This window comes from Sinocyclocheilus anshuiensis, unplaced genomic scaffold (assembly GCF_001515605.1).
Source record: "Sinocyclocheilus anshuiensis isolate Anshui unplaced genomic scaffold, SAMN03320099.WGS_v1.1 scaffold3034, whole genome shotgun sequence".
In the NCBI taxonomy this organism is placed as follows: Eukaryota; Metazoa; Chordata; class Actinopteri; order Cypriniformes; family Cyprinidae; genus Sinocyclocheilus; species Sinocyclocheilus anshuiensis.
The window spans coordinates 83,518-101,468 of record NW_015542320.1 but is presented as its reverse complement, the minus strand read 5'-3'; the positions used below and the strand labels follow the sequence as shown (position 1 = coordinate 101,468).

The window sequence follows — 17,951 nt, the reverse complement described above, 5'->3', positions numbered from 1 at the left end:
AACAAAGTCATTTATATTTACGTTACTGCAGTGCAGGTATCAAAAGTCATTTATATTTACATGTTTACGTTACTGCAGTCCAGGTAACAAAGTCATTTATATTTATATTATCTACATTTGTACAAATAAATGCAAATTTATCCATCCACAATTTCTATACTAATTATTTTAATATATTGTGCTGTTCTATTGTATTGTTGTGAAGAGTGTGAATAGCCAAGGGTATAAATGAAGTCTGTCTCTAGTGTTTACTCTTCAATACTTCGCTTGTATTAAGGGCATTGTGCTGAAACGGAGTAGATATTCTACTGGAATAAGGTGAGTAATAGCCCCTTTAGCACAACAGGACACAACGTTTGGGGAAACTACTGTCTTCGACCGTTAATATTTAATATTTCAGGAAACGATAACTAGAGTTTGATGTTATGTATGTTTTATGTTAATAATACTTATTTAGAAAATACTAATGAGTTGTTTACAATACGTCAAGAAAGAGTTCTGCCGCTAGTATTATAGCGCTATGCGGAAGTGAAGTCGCTGGCTGAGATTACCAGAAATACGTAAGCAGCGTTCGTGCATAAGAGTCCATTGAAGCAATCAAAATCAACAAAAGAGCAATGATATGCAAGTGCTATAACAAGTCTCAGCTTAACGCAGTACACAGAGCAAGGTTTTTTTTTTATTATATAATAAATAAAAAGAAAACAGAATAGAAAAAAGAATAGAGCAATCTAGCGTTAGAGGCCTTTTTTGCTTTTGTTAATTGTATAATAAATAAGAAAACAGATAGAATACAAAAAGATTAGAAAAACTAGTTTGTTTTTTTTTTTTTAAGAAAACAAGCGGTAGATGAATAAAGTGCAAGTCTAAAAGGGATTTTTTTAAAGAATAGAATGTGCAAGAGTTAGAGGGTCAAATAAAGGTGGAACAGATGTGTTTTTAGCCGATTCTTGAAGATGGCTAAGGACTCAGCTGCTCAGACTGAGTTGGACAGGTCATTCCACCAGGAGGGAACATTTAATTTAAAAGTCTGTGAAAGTGATTTTGTGCCTCTTTGAGATGGCACAATAATACGCCGTTCACTTGCAGAACGCAAGCTTCTAGAGGGCACATAAGTCTGAAGTAATGAATTTAGGTAAAGGGGTGCAGAGCCAGTGGTGGTTTTGTAGGCAAACATTAATGCCTTGAATTTTATGATTTTTTTTTTTTTTTAACAAAGTGGTCAGTGAAAGGAGGTGGTTAACCTTCAAAAATATTGATCATCAACCTTAGCTCATATAATATTTATGTAGATCTCTCTTTCATTCTCTCTCTCTCAATTTTTATTTTTTTAATTTTATTTATGTTTTTTTTTAGGGCTGTCAAAATTAACCCGTTAATAATGCGTTAACGCAAATTCATTTTAATGGCACTAATTTCATTAACGCAGCGTGCATTTTCTGTTTGACCCGTGGCCTAACCCGTAGTTGGGAGAAATGGAGATGCACAGTGTTGCCAGCTTAGCGACTTTTCAGACCCCTTTAGCGACTTAAAAAAATAATAAATTCTTCAAAAAAGGGTTTGCCCAAACATTATTTAGTTTCTGATACTCGCCGGTACTGCCGCCCGAGCGTGAGGTTTCTTTCCCGCTGCGCACGTATAGGCTTAGATCTCTGCCACAATTCTGCGCGCGAAAGCTCATATTCTGAGCGCACAAAAGTGCATTTTGCACGCACGCGATCTTAGTTTTGTGGAGAAAACGTTCGTTTCGCAAAGAAAAAAGTATTTCGACAATTCCAAACAACATCAATCTTAATAACCACTATTAATCTTGTATTTAATCACTTATAATCTATATATTATTGTTCATGAAGGCTGGAAGCGAAATTCAGGTGTGCATAATTATTAAACAGGTTATCTTCTACAGATAAAATCTCGAGGTGGACTAAAAATGAACTCCCAAAACTTACTGCCAGATTCTGGATATATATATATATAAATCAGTCTTCAAGTATTTTACTACACTTCAATATGTTATTCTTATTAAGTAGGGGTCATTTTTTAGGATTCTATACTTAACCTAAGTCTCTGAGAGGTTGCAGTTCTGGAAAATGGTGGCGCTGGAGTAAATGGTTCCTGGTGATTTCACACCTAATTCTTCACCTTAATTCCTAATTCTTTTGCAGTTAACATGCATCTTGGAACATCTTGGAAGGGAGAGCTGGTTATGTAGTCTTAATGGGTCACGTTTCAGTCACTATTTCATATTCATTCCGTTGTCTGACAACAGAAAAAGTCAAATATATAAATGAAAACAGTTTTATTGACATTTTAGCTGCATCCAAATACAGTACGTGGATACAGAGAGGCAAACAAATGTAATAATAAATGTACATGTTGCATATTCAGAAGACGTGAGCTGCCCTGTCCTGCAAAAATGTAAACAGGCTTTGATTTAAACTGGTAAGTAAATTGCTCAGTGCAGATAAAGAGAAGTAATGGGAACCTTCTTTTGAAAAACATCTATGACCTTTGAAACATATCTAGTCTTCATGCTCTATGCTAGGGTTCCTCATGCGCTGCAGAGTTTAGCTTGCAACCCTGATCAAACGCACATACCTGTGATTTTCTAATGATCCTAAAGACATTGATTAGCATGCTCAGGTGTGTTTGATTAGGGTTAGAGCTAAACTGCAAAAGTATTAATTGAAGGTACATTTAGAACAGATAAAAATGTGTGATTAAGTTGCGATTAATCACAAGTTAACTCATGACAATCATGCGATTAATTGCGATGAAATATTTTAATTGATTGACAGCCCTAGTGTTTTTACACTATTTGTTTTAAATGGGGTGTGCTATTATTCCATATATATATATATATATATACATACAGTATACATTACAGTGGTTGACAAAATTGTTAGAACACCTGACAGATCTGAAAATATTGACCTTTTTTTGCCTCCAAAACATGATTTCATTTCATAATGTTCATGAAACATGCAGATGGTTGCTCTGAGCAAAACAAATATCAGATGAAGTGAGTCATAGTGTTTTTATCCACTTTTAACGTTAATATTTGGTATGTCCACCTTTTGCAGCAATTACAGCAGCACATCTCTCTGATATAGTGTTAATATATTTCCTGAGAACTTCAACACTAATGTTAATCCCATGCCTTCTGCAACTCAAGCCAAAGGCTTTCCTTTGAATGTACAATAGATCTGTCCAGTTTATTTTCCAACTCACCCCAAATTTGCTCGATGGGGTTGAGGTCCGAAGCATCTTGGAGACGTTGCCACAGTTCTTCTGATTTAGTCTGTCTCAGTTTGTTCTGTTTCTTCACGTCATTCCAGACAGACTGGATGATGATGAGATCAGATCTCTGTGTGGAGCACTGGCTGTTATCAGACTTCTTGTGCAAACAAAAAAATTCACTGGATTATTACAATTAATGGCAAAATGAATGTTTGGAAATGTAAACTCATATTTCCTACTGACACACTACAGCCAAAGTTAGAAATAACTGACTTAAAACCATTTTTTAGCTGGTGAAAATTAGGGCTGTCAAAATGTCTGAAAAACTAAATTCGAATTTTGTACTTAAATATGATTAAAATTCGAATTATATTCGAATTTAAAATGCATAATTTCAGTTAGGGTGAGGAAAATCTTTTGGCTTCTCTCCTGTGGCCACAAGAGGGCGCATCGCGCAAAATATTACTAATGCACGTTTATTCAAAGTGCATAATGTTTAAAATAATGTTTATAAACCAATTATAAGTAAGTTGCTTAAACAACTATAAACAAAACGGCATCATGTATATATGTATAGTTTAATACAAAAGGCCGAAAGCCAATCACACAGATTACATTTTGCATTTAAAAACACGAGTTGCAGTGGGATGGGGGGAAAAAAAAACGCCATAAAGTCTCGAGATACGTTTTTCAAAGTTGAACTTGTATTAATTTTACATGGCTTTCTAAACATCTCTTTTGTGTGAGATGCTAGTGCAATGGTGATAGATGTCCCTCTAGAAAATGTGCGAAATATGCATTCTGTGTGAACAGCTTGGTTTCAGTTTTGACGTAAACAAGATCTCCGCATTGATGTTCTCTTTTTCCGCAATATTTTTAATGAACAACGCAGCAGCACCGCATCTAGTGGGTTCAACTGGATAGGCTGACAAAAATATTATAATGCAGTGACACCTACATCATCATCGCATCTCGTGCGCTGCTGATAAGGCTGTCTGACACACATCTAAAATTTGAATGCAACGTTTTTGCATTCGAATGTGGATTTTTATTTTAAATTCGACGAATATTCGAAATTCAAAAATTTATTTGACAGCCCTAAAACACACAAACACACACACGTTTACTCGCTATGTAAATGGGGAAATGCTGCTCTATTATTCTATTCTATGTTTTATTCAATCAAGTCAAGTCACATTTATTTCTGTAGCGCTTTGTATTATGCAGATTGTGTCAAAGCCACTTCAAAGTAAATAAACAGGAAAATAACTATTAATGTTGTAAAATTCTTCAATTATTAATTTTAGCTTTAAATCAGCTCTACAGAAGACAGTAGTGTCATTTCAGCTCAGTTCAGTTCAATGTTGATTCAGTTCAGTTCAGTAACAGTGTCAATGTTGCAAATTGTCATTATCCACATCATCTCAGTTCAAATTTTTTGTGCTGTTCAAATTCTATTACTGTCCATACTTCTATTTACTATACATTTTATATAACTTATTTAATTATTTTATGTAACTAATTATAAATACTTAATAATATAACCAAATCCTCACAGAAATATGTCTGCATTTGTAGAATTAAAAAAAGCTAGTTTCAGTGTGTTTAGATCCATTTTTAAAGAGATTATTTTCATATGAATGTTTCAGTACTATTTCTAGTGCTCATAGTTAGGGTTACTCCTATCACAGTGTTATTTTAGTATCATTGATATGCTATTATTCGAATTTAAAATGCATAATTTCAGTTAGGGTGAAGAAAAGCTTTTGGTTTCTCTCCTGAGGCCACAAGAGGGCGCATCGAGCAAAATATTACTAATGCACGTTTATTCAAAGCATAAGATAACATGACTATCTGTAGAAATAAAGTGCATAATGTTTAAACTAATGTTTATAAACCAATTATAATTATGCTTAAACAACTATAAACAAAACAGCATCATGTATGTATGCATAGTTTAATACAAAGGACCGAAAGCACACAGAGTACATTTTTCATTTAAAAACATGAGTTGCAGTGAGGTGGGGGAAACCCCGCCCCCCCCCATAAAGTCTCAAGGTATGTTTTTTCAAAGTTAAACTTGCATTAATTTTACATGGCTTTCTAAACATGCGGCTCTTTTGTGCAAGACGCGAGTGCAACGGTGATAGATGTCCCTCTAGAAAATGCGCGAAATATGCGTTCTGTGTAAATGGCTTGGCTTTAGTTTTGACGTAAACAAGATCTTCTCTACATTGATGTTCTCTTTTTCCGCAATATTTTTAATGAACAACGCAGCAGCACCGCATCTAGTGGGTTCAACTGGATAGGCTGACAAAAATATTATAATGCAGTGACACCTACATCATCATCGCATCTCGTGCGCTGCTGATAAGGCTGTCTGACACACATCTAAAATTTGAATGCAACGTTTTTGCATTCGAATGTGGATTTTTATTTTAAATTCGACGAATATTCGAAATTCAAAAACAATTGACAGCCCTAGTGAAAATACTAGTGTTCTAATAATTTTGGCCACCATTGTATGTATATTAAAGCAATAAGCCCCAAGAAGCCATGGTTTACAGTGAATTTATAATGTGCTAAACCCCCTTAGCTGTTATAAATTCACTGTAAACCACGGCTTCACGGGCCTTATTGCTTTTATAAAACGGTTATTCCATATACGTAGTAAGGTTTCACAAAATAAAACAGAGCAAATAATGTGTAATGATATTAATAAAAACAGTATTCTTCCACCAAACAATGTAGTTCCTCAGAATCAGTTGTGGTTGCAACAAAGTGGTTGCCAAGCAACAGACAAACGTAAACAAAGGTGTATGTTTGTAGAGTAAAGGTGCGTTCCATTCGATCGTAAGTGGACTGCGAAGTGGACTTCACAGGGTATTCCGCCATTTTAAGTGAGATTCCAATCTGAAGGTAGTGAACATGTTCAGTTCGAAGGGCACTGCGAACGGCATAGGGAATAAAGGAACATCAATACATCACTTCACAGGAAGTGGAGAGGAAAAATCACCCAGCTGTCATTGCGCACCGTGTCACCAGTCAGAACTAACGATAGAGCAGAGCCGTTAGAAGAGTTTTTAAAAGGCTCTGCAATAGAGGGGTTGCAATAAATGTTGTTATTATACAAATTAGAGTATTTATGAATGGTTATGACCATGAATGTTATATTTGCATATTGTATTGTATGAATAGGTGAAACTAAGTAAAACCAAGGAGAAAGAGCTGAGGCTCTGTAATTTTTTTTATTTTACTTTATTTACTTCAGGAGAGTTAACTTTGAGGCTGCATGTGGGGAAAGCGCACGAGATGAGACCACAACAATCTGTTAACAGTCTAAACATATACATTTTGACTATATTTATATATTATATATTATTTATCTGCTAAATGCATAAATGCATAAAAATTATATTTATTAGATACATAATTGTAAATGTATTTTATATGTATTTAAATTTGAAATAAAATAAATTACAATATTTATTTATGTTAATATATAATAATCTGCGTGACCCCGTCGTTGCCTTTCTTTGATGATGTTCTAGGTCGTTCCAAATGAGCGATTATTGTCAATGATGTCCACTTCAACGGATATCCCGTGCTTAGTGAGTAGGGAGCAGTGAACACTGCGTAGGGACCCTGTCAATCGGAACGCACCTTAATTTACAACAGCTTTGAACATGGCTCAGCCAGTCAGAATCAAGGACTGGAGCTATCCGTTTTATAAATATGTATATGTATGTATGACAGTAAAACATTTATATTATTACAAAAAAAAACTCCTTTTATAAAAAAAAGACTATATTATTGTGTTTTTGGTCAAATAATTGCCTGGGTAAGCATAAGAACCTTCTTTCAAAAACATTAAAACAATCTTATCAACCCCAAACTTTTGAACAGTGGAGTAATTTACAATATTTATAATTATTTGATCTTTTTTTTCCTTATGTTAGGTTGAATGATTAAGCTTGACTTGAAAGCAGTTAACAGTTTTTGTAAAATTAAGAAATATGAAATTATTCACAGTCACAGTTTTAAGCAGCATTTAACAGGGGTAACAGCTAAATATTGAATGAATTATATTACAACATATTAACAATCAAATCACAACATTGCTGTACAGTGTAATTGTTGAATATCAATTGTTGAAATTATATACAGTAGGCCAAAATTTGCATTTTAATGGATGATACACATATTTGATATTTAATTCTAGCTATTTAATGATAGCTTTATGTTATGATAGCTTTTTATTTTAGAATTATCTAACATATCTAGTTAATTCTACTTAATTCTCACATCAGAAAGCATGTTGTCGGTGCCTCTAAAAAAAGTCACGGGACACCAGAGTGTTCCCTGTTTGTGGAAAGTATCATTAGTTAAACGTTCTTTCGAATCTCTTTCGGCCACTTATTTTGTGAGCCAGCATGAATGTCAGTCGTCTTCTCATAGGTGAAGCGATCAGTTCTTGTGTTGGTTGCAGGGGTAATTGAGGTGACTCTCTTCTCCTCTTTTGATGTCAGGCGGATCAGTATGCAGGACATCAGAAGCTCTTCTTGTCGTATATAGTGGAATTGATTAGCTCTCTATGAAGTGACTGGGTGTTTGCCATGCTAGTGTTTGATGTATTCACCTTGGCTTACCCTCGACTAATGGCCGTAGGGCTGTTTTGTTTGTACGTGTGTGTCAGCGCTCCTGCGCCTGTATCTGCTCTGGCATAAGAGAGAGGTGAAACGAGGAGAAACGGACAGCAATAAATACTCCTGATATATCAAGACTTCCATGTCACACATAAATCAGTTTGGAATAAGGAGATATGCCACTTCCCATAGTATCAACCCTTTTGATTTTACTTGCGAATAATCATATCCATGGGATCGCAGGCATTCGCGCACATGTGCACGCTCATTCTCCTGCCTCCGCTCATATTATTGCTTGTCTGGCCTTTGATGCTCGACACACACTTTAATGAAAAAGACAACCCATATCACTGTTTTCATCAGGCTTCGTGGTCTTTTTTATTCTCTTATTTTGGACCGAGATCAGAGCTGTGTAAGAGGGCATTATCTGAGATGTGATTGTGATATTTGTATAACATCTAAGCAGCCTTCCAGGAATTTATCAGAAAAACATCTGAAAGGAAATGAATTTAATGCGGAGCAGTTTCATATTCTGGACCTTTGCACTTCCATCAGACTGAATATTTAAATAGTAAAGCAATGTTTTGTGGCATATTTGTTAATATATGATAGTGATCAGTACATTGAGGAGTGTAAGAGTGAACTTTGAAATGAGTGACAGTTTCTTTAATTCATCTAAACTGAAATGAAATGTGCTGCTGCTGATGATAATAGACAGGTTTAAAGGAATAATTTTGCTGAGAATCTACTCACCCTCCTACCATCCAAGATGTAGATTAGTTTGTTTGTTCATCAGAACAGATTTGGAAAAATTTAGCATTACATCACTTGCTCACCAATGGACCCTCTGCAGTGAATGGGTGCCGTCAGAATGAGAGTCCATACAGCTGATTAAAACATCACTATAATCCACAAGCAATTAACACAACTCCAGTTCATGAATGAATGTCTTGTGAAGCAAAACGCTGCATGTTTGTAATAAACAAATTCATAATTAAGATGTTTTTAACTTCAAACCACTGCTTTCTGCTAAAATATGCATGCATATAATATCTATAATATTGCTTCCAATATATCTCCAGTAAAAAACTTGTCTCATCTGTTAAGACTCCTTTATGATGGATGTTTCTCAGCAAGTTATGTAATGCTAAATTTCTCCAAATCAGTTCTGATGAAGAAACAAACTAATCTACACCTTGAATGAGAGTGAGTCAGTTTTCAATTAAGTTTTCATTTATTTATGAACTGTTCCTTTCAATGTTCCAAGTCAAATGTCATGGTTGTGTGATGGTTTTGGTGTGTATTTAGGTGATGATGAGGTCAAGAGGAAGGGGCAGGTGCTCACACTGCTGGCAGAACAGGCTCTGCGCTGTCAGGACTTCAAGGCCTCCTGCATCCACTGCCAAGATCCGATGGCTGCAGGTAAACCGGCACAGCTCGACTCTAAATCTCTCTTCACTTTCTACTTTGTTTTAATCCAAGAAATGCACTGTGGATTTTCAGGGATCAGACTTTTGTATTCTTTAAAATCTTAAAGCTTAACAGTTTTAAAAGAAAGGTCCTCTGAAATTATATAAGGACGAAATATTAGAGTTTTTTTTTTACATAAGCCTATTCAATCTATTTCACCTCCCTTTTGCCATAGTTCTTGCATAGTAACAGTAATATATTTCTGCCCTTGTTGCATTTATTATTGATAGGACAGTTGAAGCAATGACAGGAAGTGATTGGAGAGGAGAGAGAGCGATGAGATCAGGAAAGGACCACAAGTAACCACACACAAAACAGTTCATGATCAGTATTACTATGGTTTCTGTGTAAATTATGATATTTATTATAAAACATATAGCATAAACACATTTAGAAGCTATAACTCTAACATTTGTCAGCAGACAAAAAAAGTATATATTTAAAATCGAATTATAAATAAATATACACTACCGTTCAAAAGGTTAAGTTCAGTTTAAAGAAATTATTACCTTTGTTTATCAAGTACATTGATCAAAAGTGACAGTAAAGACATTTACAATGTTTGATTTGAGGATTTGAAATAAATGCTGTTTTTTAAACTTTCTATTTATTGAAGAATCCTTAAAGTTTTTCCACCCCAAAAAAAAATAAATAAAAAAAGTAGGCAGCACAACTGTTTTCAGCACTGATAATGAGATTTTTTTCTTGAGCACCAAATCAGCATATTAAAATGATTTCTGAAGGATCATGTGGCACTGAAGACTGGAGTAATGACTGCTGAAAATTCAGCCTTGTCATCACAGGAATAAATTCTATTTTAAAAATATTGTAAAATAAAATAGTTATTTTAAATTGCAATAATATTTCACAATGCTTCTATTTTTACTGTATATTTGATCACACAAATGCAGCCTTGATGAGCATAAGAGTCTTATTTCAAAAACCACCCCAAACTTTTGAATGGTACTGTGTGCAAACAAAATGATAACAAATGCAAATGAAGAAGATTCACCAAAATAGCTTATTAATAATGTAAAATAACTTTAACGAGTGTTTCTGCTGTAATAAAACCATCTTCAAAAGAGTCTACAGGGTTCCCACAGTATTTAAGTATGTTCCTGCAGACATTTTTATGCTAGTTTGGCTAGAAGTTGCTCTTTTGGTGTTTACCTAAGTGAAGTTTTATTTAACAAAATGTTCTGAATGTGATCAGCAGGCCCATCTTTATCATTCCAGTCAGATGCATCTGTAGTCAGAACTCAAATGTGTTTTATGTTTGTGCGCTTGTGTGGTGCTGTTCAGTCAATGCACCATCAGATATTGGAAAGAGACTGGTGTTGCATGCATGTGTGTGTGTATGCTTCAGGCTGGGGTAGATTAATGCAGGCTTGAGAACAGAAGATGTGCTAATCTCTGATTGCTATCGGCAGCAGTCTCACAGCCTCACTAACATCAGTGTGGAAAATGGGTTAGCCTCTCTCCTGCTTCACTGTGTAATGAAGAGAGGGAGAGTGCTAGAGATTAGAAAGATTTACTGAATACATGAGGCAATAAGAGCCACGCATGGAAAAACAAGTATAGAACTGCAACAGAATCTTGAGACTATGATATAACTAAAACCGCAGAGCTACAGTGGCTGGTGCTGAAGCAGGGGATTGTGGGTTTTGCTGTTTTTGTTGTTGCTGGGCAGATGTTGTAAGATCTATCTATCTCTCTATCTGTCTGTCTGTCTGTCTGTATTGTTATGTTGATAGTTCTGTTGTTCTATATGTCTATCTGTTGTTCTAACATTCTATCATTCTGTTGTTCTATCTATCTGGCAGTCTTTCTATCACTCGTTGTTTTTTCTATCTTTTTGTATTGTTCTGATATACTATCTATCATTCTATTTGTAGTTCTGTCATTCTGTCTGTCTATTTATAGACTTTTGAAACTTTCAATCTAGGTTTATCAAACCAGCATTGATTGACAGACTTTCATTTTCTAGTTGAAAATCACTTGCATAGCAGCTATATGATTCCATTTTCATTCTCTTTTTTTAATTAAAATTCAAATTGCAATTAAATATTCCTGAATTGAATTGAAATTTAAAAGACAGTTCTGAACAGCACTCAGGCCCTGGAAAACGTTGGTTGCTAAGTGTAAATTGAAACATAAGAAATGCCTGACCTCCTCCTCCAAAGTCAGTTTGAAATCTCATGTCTCCTGTATATGACGGCTTTCCATAAATTTCCCTTTTTTCCCCTCTCACTCTAGGCTATAGTGATGGTTGGGATGTGTGCGCTCAGCTGGGTCAGTGTGAGACGTACTCGCAGCTTTCCGCCCGTCAGGAGCTGATGGTGTTCACGCTCACACACTGTCCTCCCAGCAGCATCCAGAATCTGCTAGCGGCTTCCAGTTCCCTTCAGACTCAGGTGCCTTTTTTGTCCACTTAGATATATTGTCCCTCTAGCTATTTTATACATGTAGAGAGTGAGATGGTTGCTAGTGTCTACATACATTTTGTATGTAGGCCTACATGTACTATTTCCTATAATTAATAACTAGTAATTGATACTTCAAGGTAAAAGCTAACTCCACTGAAGTCATAGTGTAAACCCCAGGATGCCTCATACAGTATATTTATAGCTGGAATGCTTTGAATAGTTATTCTATAGAAACATTTGCCAAGTTTCCTGCTCTTTTCTTCCCTAGTTTCTGTGTATAGACATATGTTGTGTTGGACACAGTATGCATAGACAAACTTAAAACACAGCTTTTAAGTTTTAGAAATCGCCTCCAACACACACACACTATTACCCCCTAAGCACTCTTTCCAGCTGTAGTCGCCTCTATCTCCCTCTGTGTTGACTGCTTTGGTGTCAGGCTGCTTTCAGGAAAGGCCTGAAGTAGATTTATGTATACCGAGATAGTCGCCACATTGAAACACTCAAAAGAAAATGTATTGATGAATGGAATAGTAATTTAAATAAGTCTTACTGCAGTGCCAAGTATAAATACTGCCAGAACGATTAAACATTTAAGAGCAAAGAAAATTGAAGAGAAAAAAGGTATTGTGCTGAAGGGCAGGAATGAGAAAGTCAATGCTTCGCTCTCCTCTCTTGTCTTAGGTTCTGTACCAGGCTGTAAATTACAAGATTGATCTTTCTCAAGCCCAGAGAACGGGCTGCGAAATGTCTGAGGTAAAGAACAACGCTTCTGCATACATCACATCGTAGGTCTTTATTTATTGCGACACTTTGAAGAGATTTTTTTTGGGGGGGGGGGGATGATAAATCTGCTAATTTTAGAATATTGCATATGACGGTTTTGTGTTACTTTTTTTTTTCTTAAAAGCCTGTATGTGCATAAAAGTTTCCATGAAATTTTGCTTTTCAACATTAACATTTTGGGTTAAAATTTAAAAAAGTATAATAAATTAATACATTTATTTTCACCAATTTAAACACCTTTTCCTTTACTGGCTAATTTTAAAGGTGACGTATCATGAAAATCTGACTTTTCGAGATTTTAAGTGCTATAATCAGGTCCCTGGTGCATCTACCAGGGACGTTTCGCAAGTGACAACGGTGTACCAGCTCTAATGCCATGGCAAAGGTTTGAGCAAAACATAACACATCTATATCTCATTTTGTCTTATTATTATTATTCAATAAATACAAGATTATAAACTTTTTTTTGTTTATTTCTAATAACATGCACAGATAAATCATTCACAATAGGACCGTGAACCTGCAATAAGAAAGTAAAAAGGGTCGATTTGGGCTTCGTGCTTTCGTTACGCATTTTTACTTGAGCACCAATGCTTCATTCATGGCTATAAAATAGTAAAATCTTCTCCTGGATCATTACATTATAGTGGGCTGTAAAGCACAGCCTTTGACTGAACTCTGAGTTCAATGCTTCAATAACATACTCAATGCTTCATTTTTCATATGGTGTAATTATAGCTTCAGAGCTCAGCTGCTTTACTCATAGCAAGCACTGTTTTCACCTTACCATGAGAAAAGATGCCACAGACATGCTTAAAGATTCATGTGCACACAAAAATATATTTGCGTAAATGTATGTGCGTTGTTTATCTGCTAAATGTGCATTTAAAGCTGAATGAAGTATTGATGAGGTCAGATACGTGGTTTGGGTTTATACACACAGTCGCAATGTTTCTGACATTTTTGAAAAGTTCACCTCTCATCGCATGTATATACCATGTAAATACGTGCGTTTGTTTCAGTTTTTGTCATGTTGCTACAGTGAGCTGCCGGTGCTTTGCTCCACTGATGGCGGAGAGCTTTCTCGCTCAGGAGTAAATTTACATCTCTGTGCCTTTACCTTCATTTATAATGCATGTCGAGTTTAGCTCGATGTGATGACTATAGTAGTGCTTTTGTTTGTTTTATAGGATTAAATGGTAATCTCTGTCCCTGCTGGGATTTCCTCCAGTTTCTTTGTGTCTGTATTTTCCCCGCTGGGTAACGCTTGCCTTAAGTAAATTAGCATACTTGCCACCTAATTGCAACATGATAACATTTACAGTCTCTGATGAATGATTTATTAATCACATTTACACAGTGCTTGCTTGTAGATCAACACGTTTGGCCATTTTTGCAATTAACAGTTTACCCGAGTTTACATGATTGGACTTGTCTGTGAATAAACAGCAGAAAATAAATGTCCAGACTGCCCGCTTTGATTTTGGTGTGTTTAGAAGTCCACTTCTGACACAAGCCCCTGTTAAATGTATGCCAGATCTCAAAAGTCTGATTTGTAGCCTTGTTGACTGTTCTAGCATTAAAATGAACCAGACATCAAAATAAAATCAAAATTGACCCTATTTACTTTCTGAATGCATTGTCCTGGTCTTATTTAGCATAATTAATTTATACACATTAATCAAAGCATCCTAGGTGTATGTGACTTTCTTCTTTCAGACGAATCCAATCGGAGTTATATTAAATTTTTGGGTGAACTAACCCTTTAAGCTTTCAAACTTCAAATCAGGGATGTCAAGACTTTCAATGAATAACACTGAACTGTTCTTCACACATAGTTATCATATGGCTTCAGAAAACTTGGAATATGACACAATAAATGTTTTATTATTATTTATAAATTTTTATGAATTCATACTACATTTATGTTTATTTCTATGGTTCCGTAGTTCTTATTCCTTATAAAAGTGTTTGCTTCTGACTATGCAACAGCATTATTTTTCATCCCATTTAGAGTACTAAATGAAAAACACATTTTTGTTAGTAAATGCAATTAAATTTAAATGCATAAAAAATAAATAACATTATTTAATAAATAATGTGTTGATTTATCCTTGAGGTATGGAATAAATATTTCCATAAAATATATATTTTACATCCTAAAATATTTTTATGTTAATAATATTAATAAATCAAACTATTTATGTTGATTTATTCTGGATAAAAAGTTCAATAAAGGCACAATTTTGTGTAAACCAACAACATTACAGCAGCATTACACCGTGTCCTAACTACATGCGACAAGACAAGCAATTTGGGTGTCCACACCAGGCGTGACGCAATGCGACGCGACAGAATCAATCAAATATCACAGCCAATCAGAAGCATGCGTGGGCGGGCTCTCTCTGGAAGCGCTCTGCACTCACAATGAAATGGATCTAATTCATAAATATTAAACCTTTTTAACATTATTAAATGTACATACTAAGTGACTGATACCATCTTTGTTATGGAATACGCTTGTTGGTTCGCAGTGAGTTCACAGTTTTAACGTACATCTTTGCTTTTATTTATTTTCAAGATCTGAGGTAAACTATCTATTGTTGCTTTCAGTATGGCTATAAATGCCACGCAATATGACATTCAAACTCACTTTAGACATGTTTAACTTTGAATAAAGCACATAATCGGTACCTGAGAATATCACTGTCATATAGTTTGTATGTTGTTGTTCCAGCCGTGACATCGCGGAAATAGAAACCGTTTCTAAAATAGAAATTTCACGTGTTGCCATCACGGCTAGTTAGGACAAAAGCTGATTGTCATGGAAAATATACCTTTTATTGTGTGCCGCGGCGCGTGTAGTTAGGACATGGTGTTAGAGTGCCGGTTGTCTTAATCATAATAAAGAAATAATAGTAAAGAAAGTAGTTCACTTAAATTAGAAGTTGTTATTTTTAAAGTCTAGTAAATGTTAAAATTGATAGTTCTCAATTATACTGTAATGTTGTATGAAAAACAAAATCGATTTCATAGAGACATCAGTAGTATCGGTATCAGTGATACTCACCTTCAGTCATAAAAAAGATGCCATTAAACAAATATTAAAAATATACTGGCTTTGTTGTTTCTACATTAAGTTGAAGATTGAATGTGAAATTATTGCAATGTATTTTTAAAAACTTTAATGTTAGGGGGGATTAATCGTGATTAATCACGATTAATTTCAGAACAAATCTGCTTTTTTAAACTTTTTTTTAATTTTTTAAATGATTGACAGCACTATTTATGACATTTAAGACGTTAAGCATTTTCTATGGGAGGAAAACGCTTAATATGAAACTTTGCACGTCCCGTTCATATTCTGGGCTATTCTGTTTGTCTGCACATAATATGCTTTATTAATAAGATGTTAAATGAATTCGGTCCTCCAGTATTACAGTCTTAAACATTAGCCACGTTAAGCGTTTTTACATTAAGCATTATAGAATGTCTCAACTTTATAAACCACACGCTCTTATTTCAGTGTTGTTTTTTAATTTTGTGGATATTTCAGCTAACAGGTGGCTTTGTACATTCAGATTAAAAATATTAAGTTAAAGTTAAAGAGGCGGAACCACTGATGCCACATGGACTATTTTAACAATGTCCTTACTACCTTTCTTGGCTTTGAAAGTGGTAGTTCTGTTGCTGTTTATGGAGGGACAGGAAGCTCTCGAATTTCATCAAAAATATCTTAATTTGTGTTCTGAAGATGAACGAAGGTCTTACGGGTTTGGAACGAAATGAAGGTAACTAATTAATTAATTTTCTTTTTTGAGTGAACTATCCCTTTAAATGACATCTCTAATATTTATATAGATAATATAAAATAATATAACATTAATATTTAATTATTTGTTATTTAAAAATATATATGCATTTATTTATTCCATCCTCTCAGCATCAGTCACGTGTAGATTGGAAGGTTTTTTTTTCCTGAATGCATACTGTGCATATTAAAAATGTCAGTGCTTCAGTCTTTTTTTGGTGTCTCTTGCATACTTTTACACTCACACACATACACACTCTAGAATAGAACAGAGCACAAGTCTTTAAGTATAATGACATCCTCCATCTCTGATCAGTGTCGCTGTGAGAAGCCACACCTCTCTGGTTTTCAATGTTAAAGAGACTTTGAGGAAGAATGTGTTAAAAGAAGCCGTCAAACAGCTGAGAACACTAAAACTGTTACTGTTAGGAACACTAAAGCCTTTGTTATTTCCGCACGCACAAGACTCCCTCAGCTCCAGCTGTTTTTGATAACGTTGTCTTGCCAAGGATTATTTGATGCACAAAATGCCCTTGATACAATCACAGGCTCAGAATAGCAGAATAAAACTTAACACTGTATTGCAGTTCTGTGAGAAATGGGAACTGATGGGCTGCCTGAAAAATTACGCTTTCGTCACCTGCTAATCGTGTTTGAGAGTCTGGCGCTGTACATGTCTGCACAGCAGTCTGCCTTTGTTTTCGAACGCTAACATTTCTTCACTAGCTTTGCACCGCTTGTTCTCGTGTGTGTTGCTGCAGGTTTAATGAGTGTTTACAGTTGTCCCGCAGGGTGTTTGTGGTCAAATCCTAATTGATCAAATTTAGCCACAATTTTTGTTTTTGTTCACTGTTAAATGAGGTTAAGTCACAATCGCATACATTCAAGGGTGGTCATCGAAAATAATCATGTAGTATGTTACGTAGATCCATTGTTTGTTCTTTTCAACTAGACAACCAATCAGAATGTATTTGATGTTAATATACTGTTGAGTGTCAGTATTTTGGACCAATGAGATTCCACGGTGGGTGGGGCTGCTTATTGCAGCGCCTCAGAAATGGTCACCAAACAAACAGCAAAATATTCTGTGCCTTCTTGTTGTGTCTAGGCTTGCCGTGATAGGCGGTGCTGACGGTGATACCGGTGTTAAGCCGCAACACCGTGTCACCGACCCCCACCGTCGTTTTGATTTTTTTATAGTAATAAAAATAATTTAGTTCAGTAAAAGAACAGACACTACAATTAAAAACTGAACACGGCTGCTCAATGCAGCGTGGCAAATGTCAGTCGCATCACAGATCAGATTTAATTTCTCCAGTGAGGAGAGTGAGTCGAGCTGACTGACAAGAAGAGTGGGGTGAGACATACAAGACAATCGTGGATGATTTAGTTTCGAAACTAAATGCAAAAGTGCCTGTTTGGCAATATTTGGGATTTTGAAAAGCCTGTTGACTTTTGCCGTTTATCTAAGGTGATTTTGGAAGTTTTTTTAAACATTCTTTTCTTATTTAATTGGTTCCACATTGTTTGCTGATTTTTACTTTATTTAAACTTTGTGTCATTTATTTATTT

The 17,951-nt window shown here is 35.2% G+C and overlaps 1 pseudogene; it reads left to right on the top strand.

The window, feature by feature from the left end:
- Window positions 1-17,951, top strand: part of LOC107690897 (neuroblastoma-amplified sequence-like) — a 170,392-nt pseudogene that overhangs the window by 75,429 nt on the left and 77,012 nt on the right.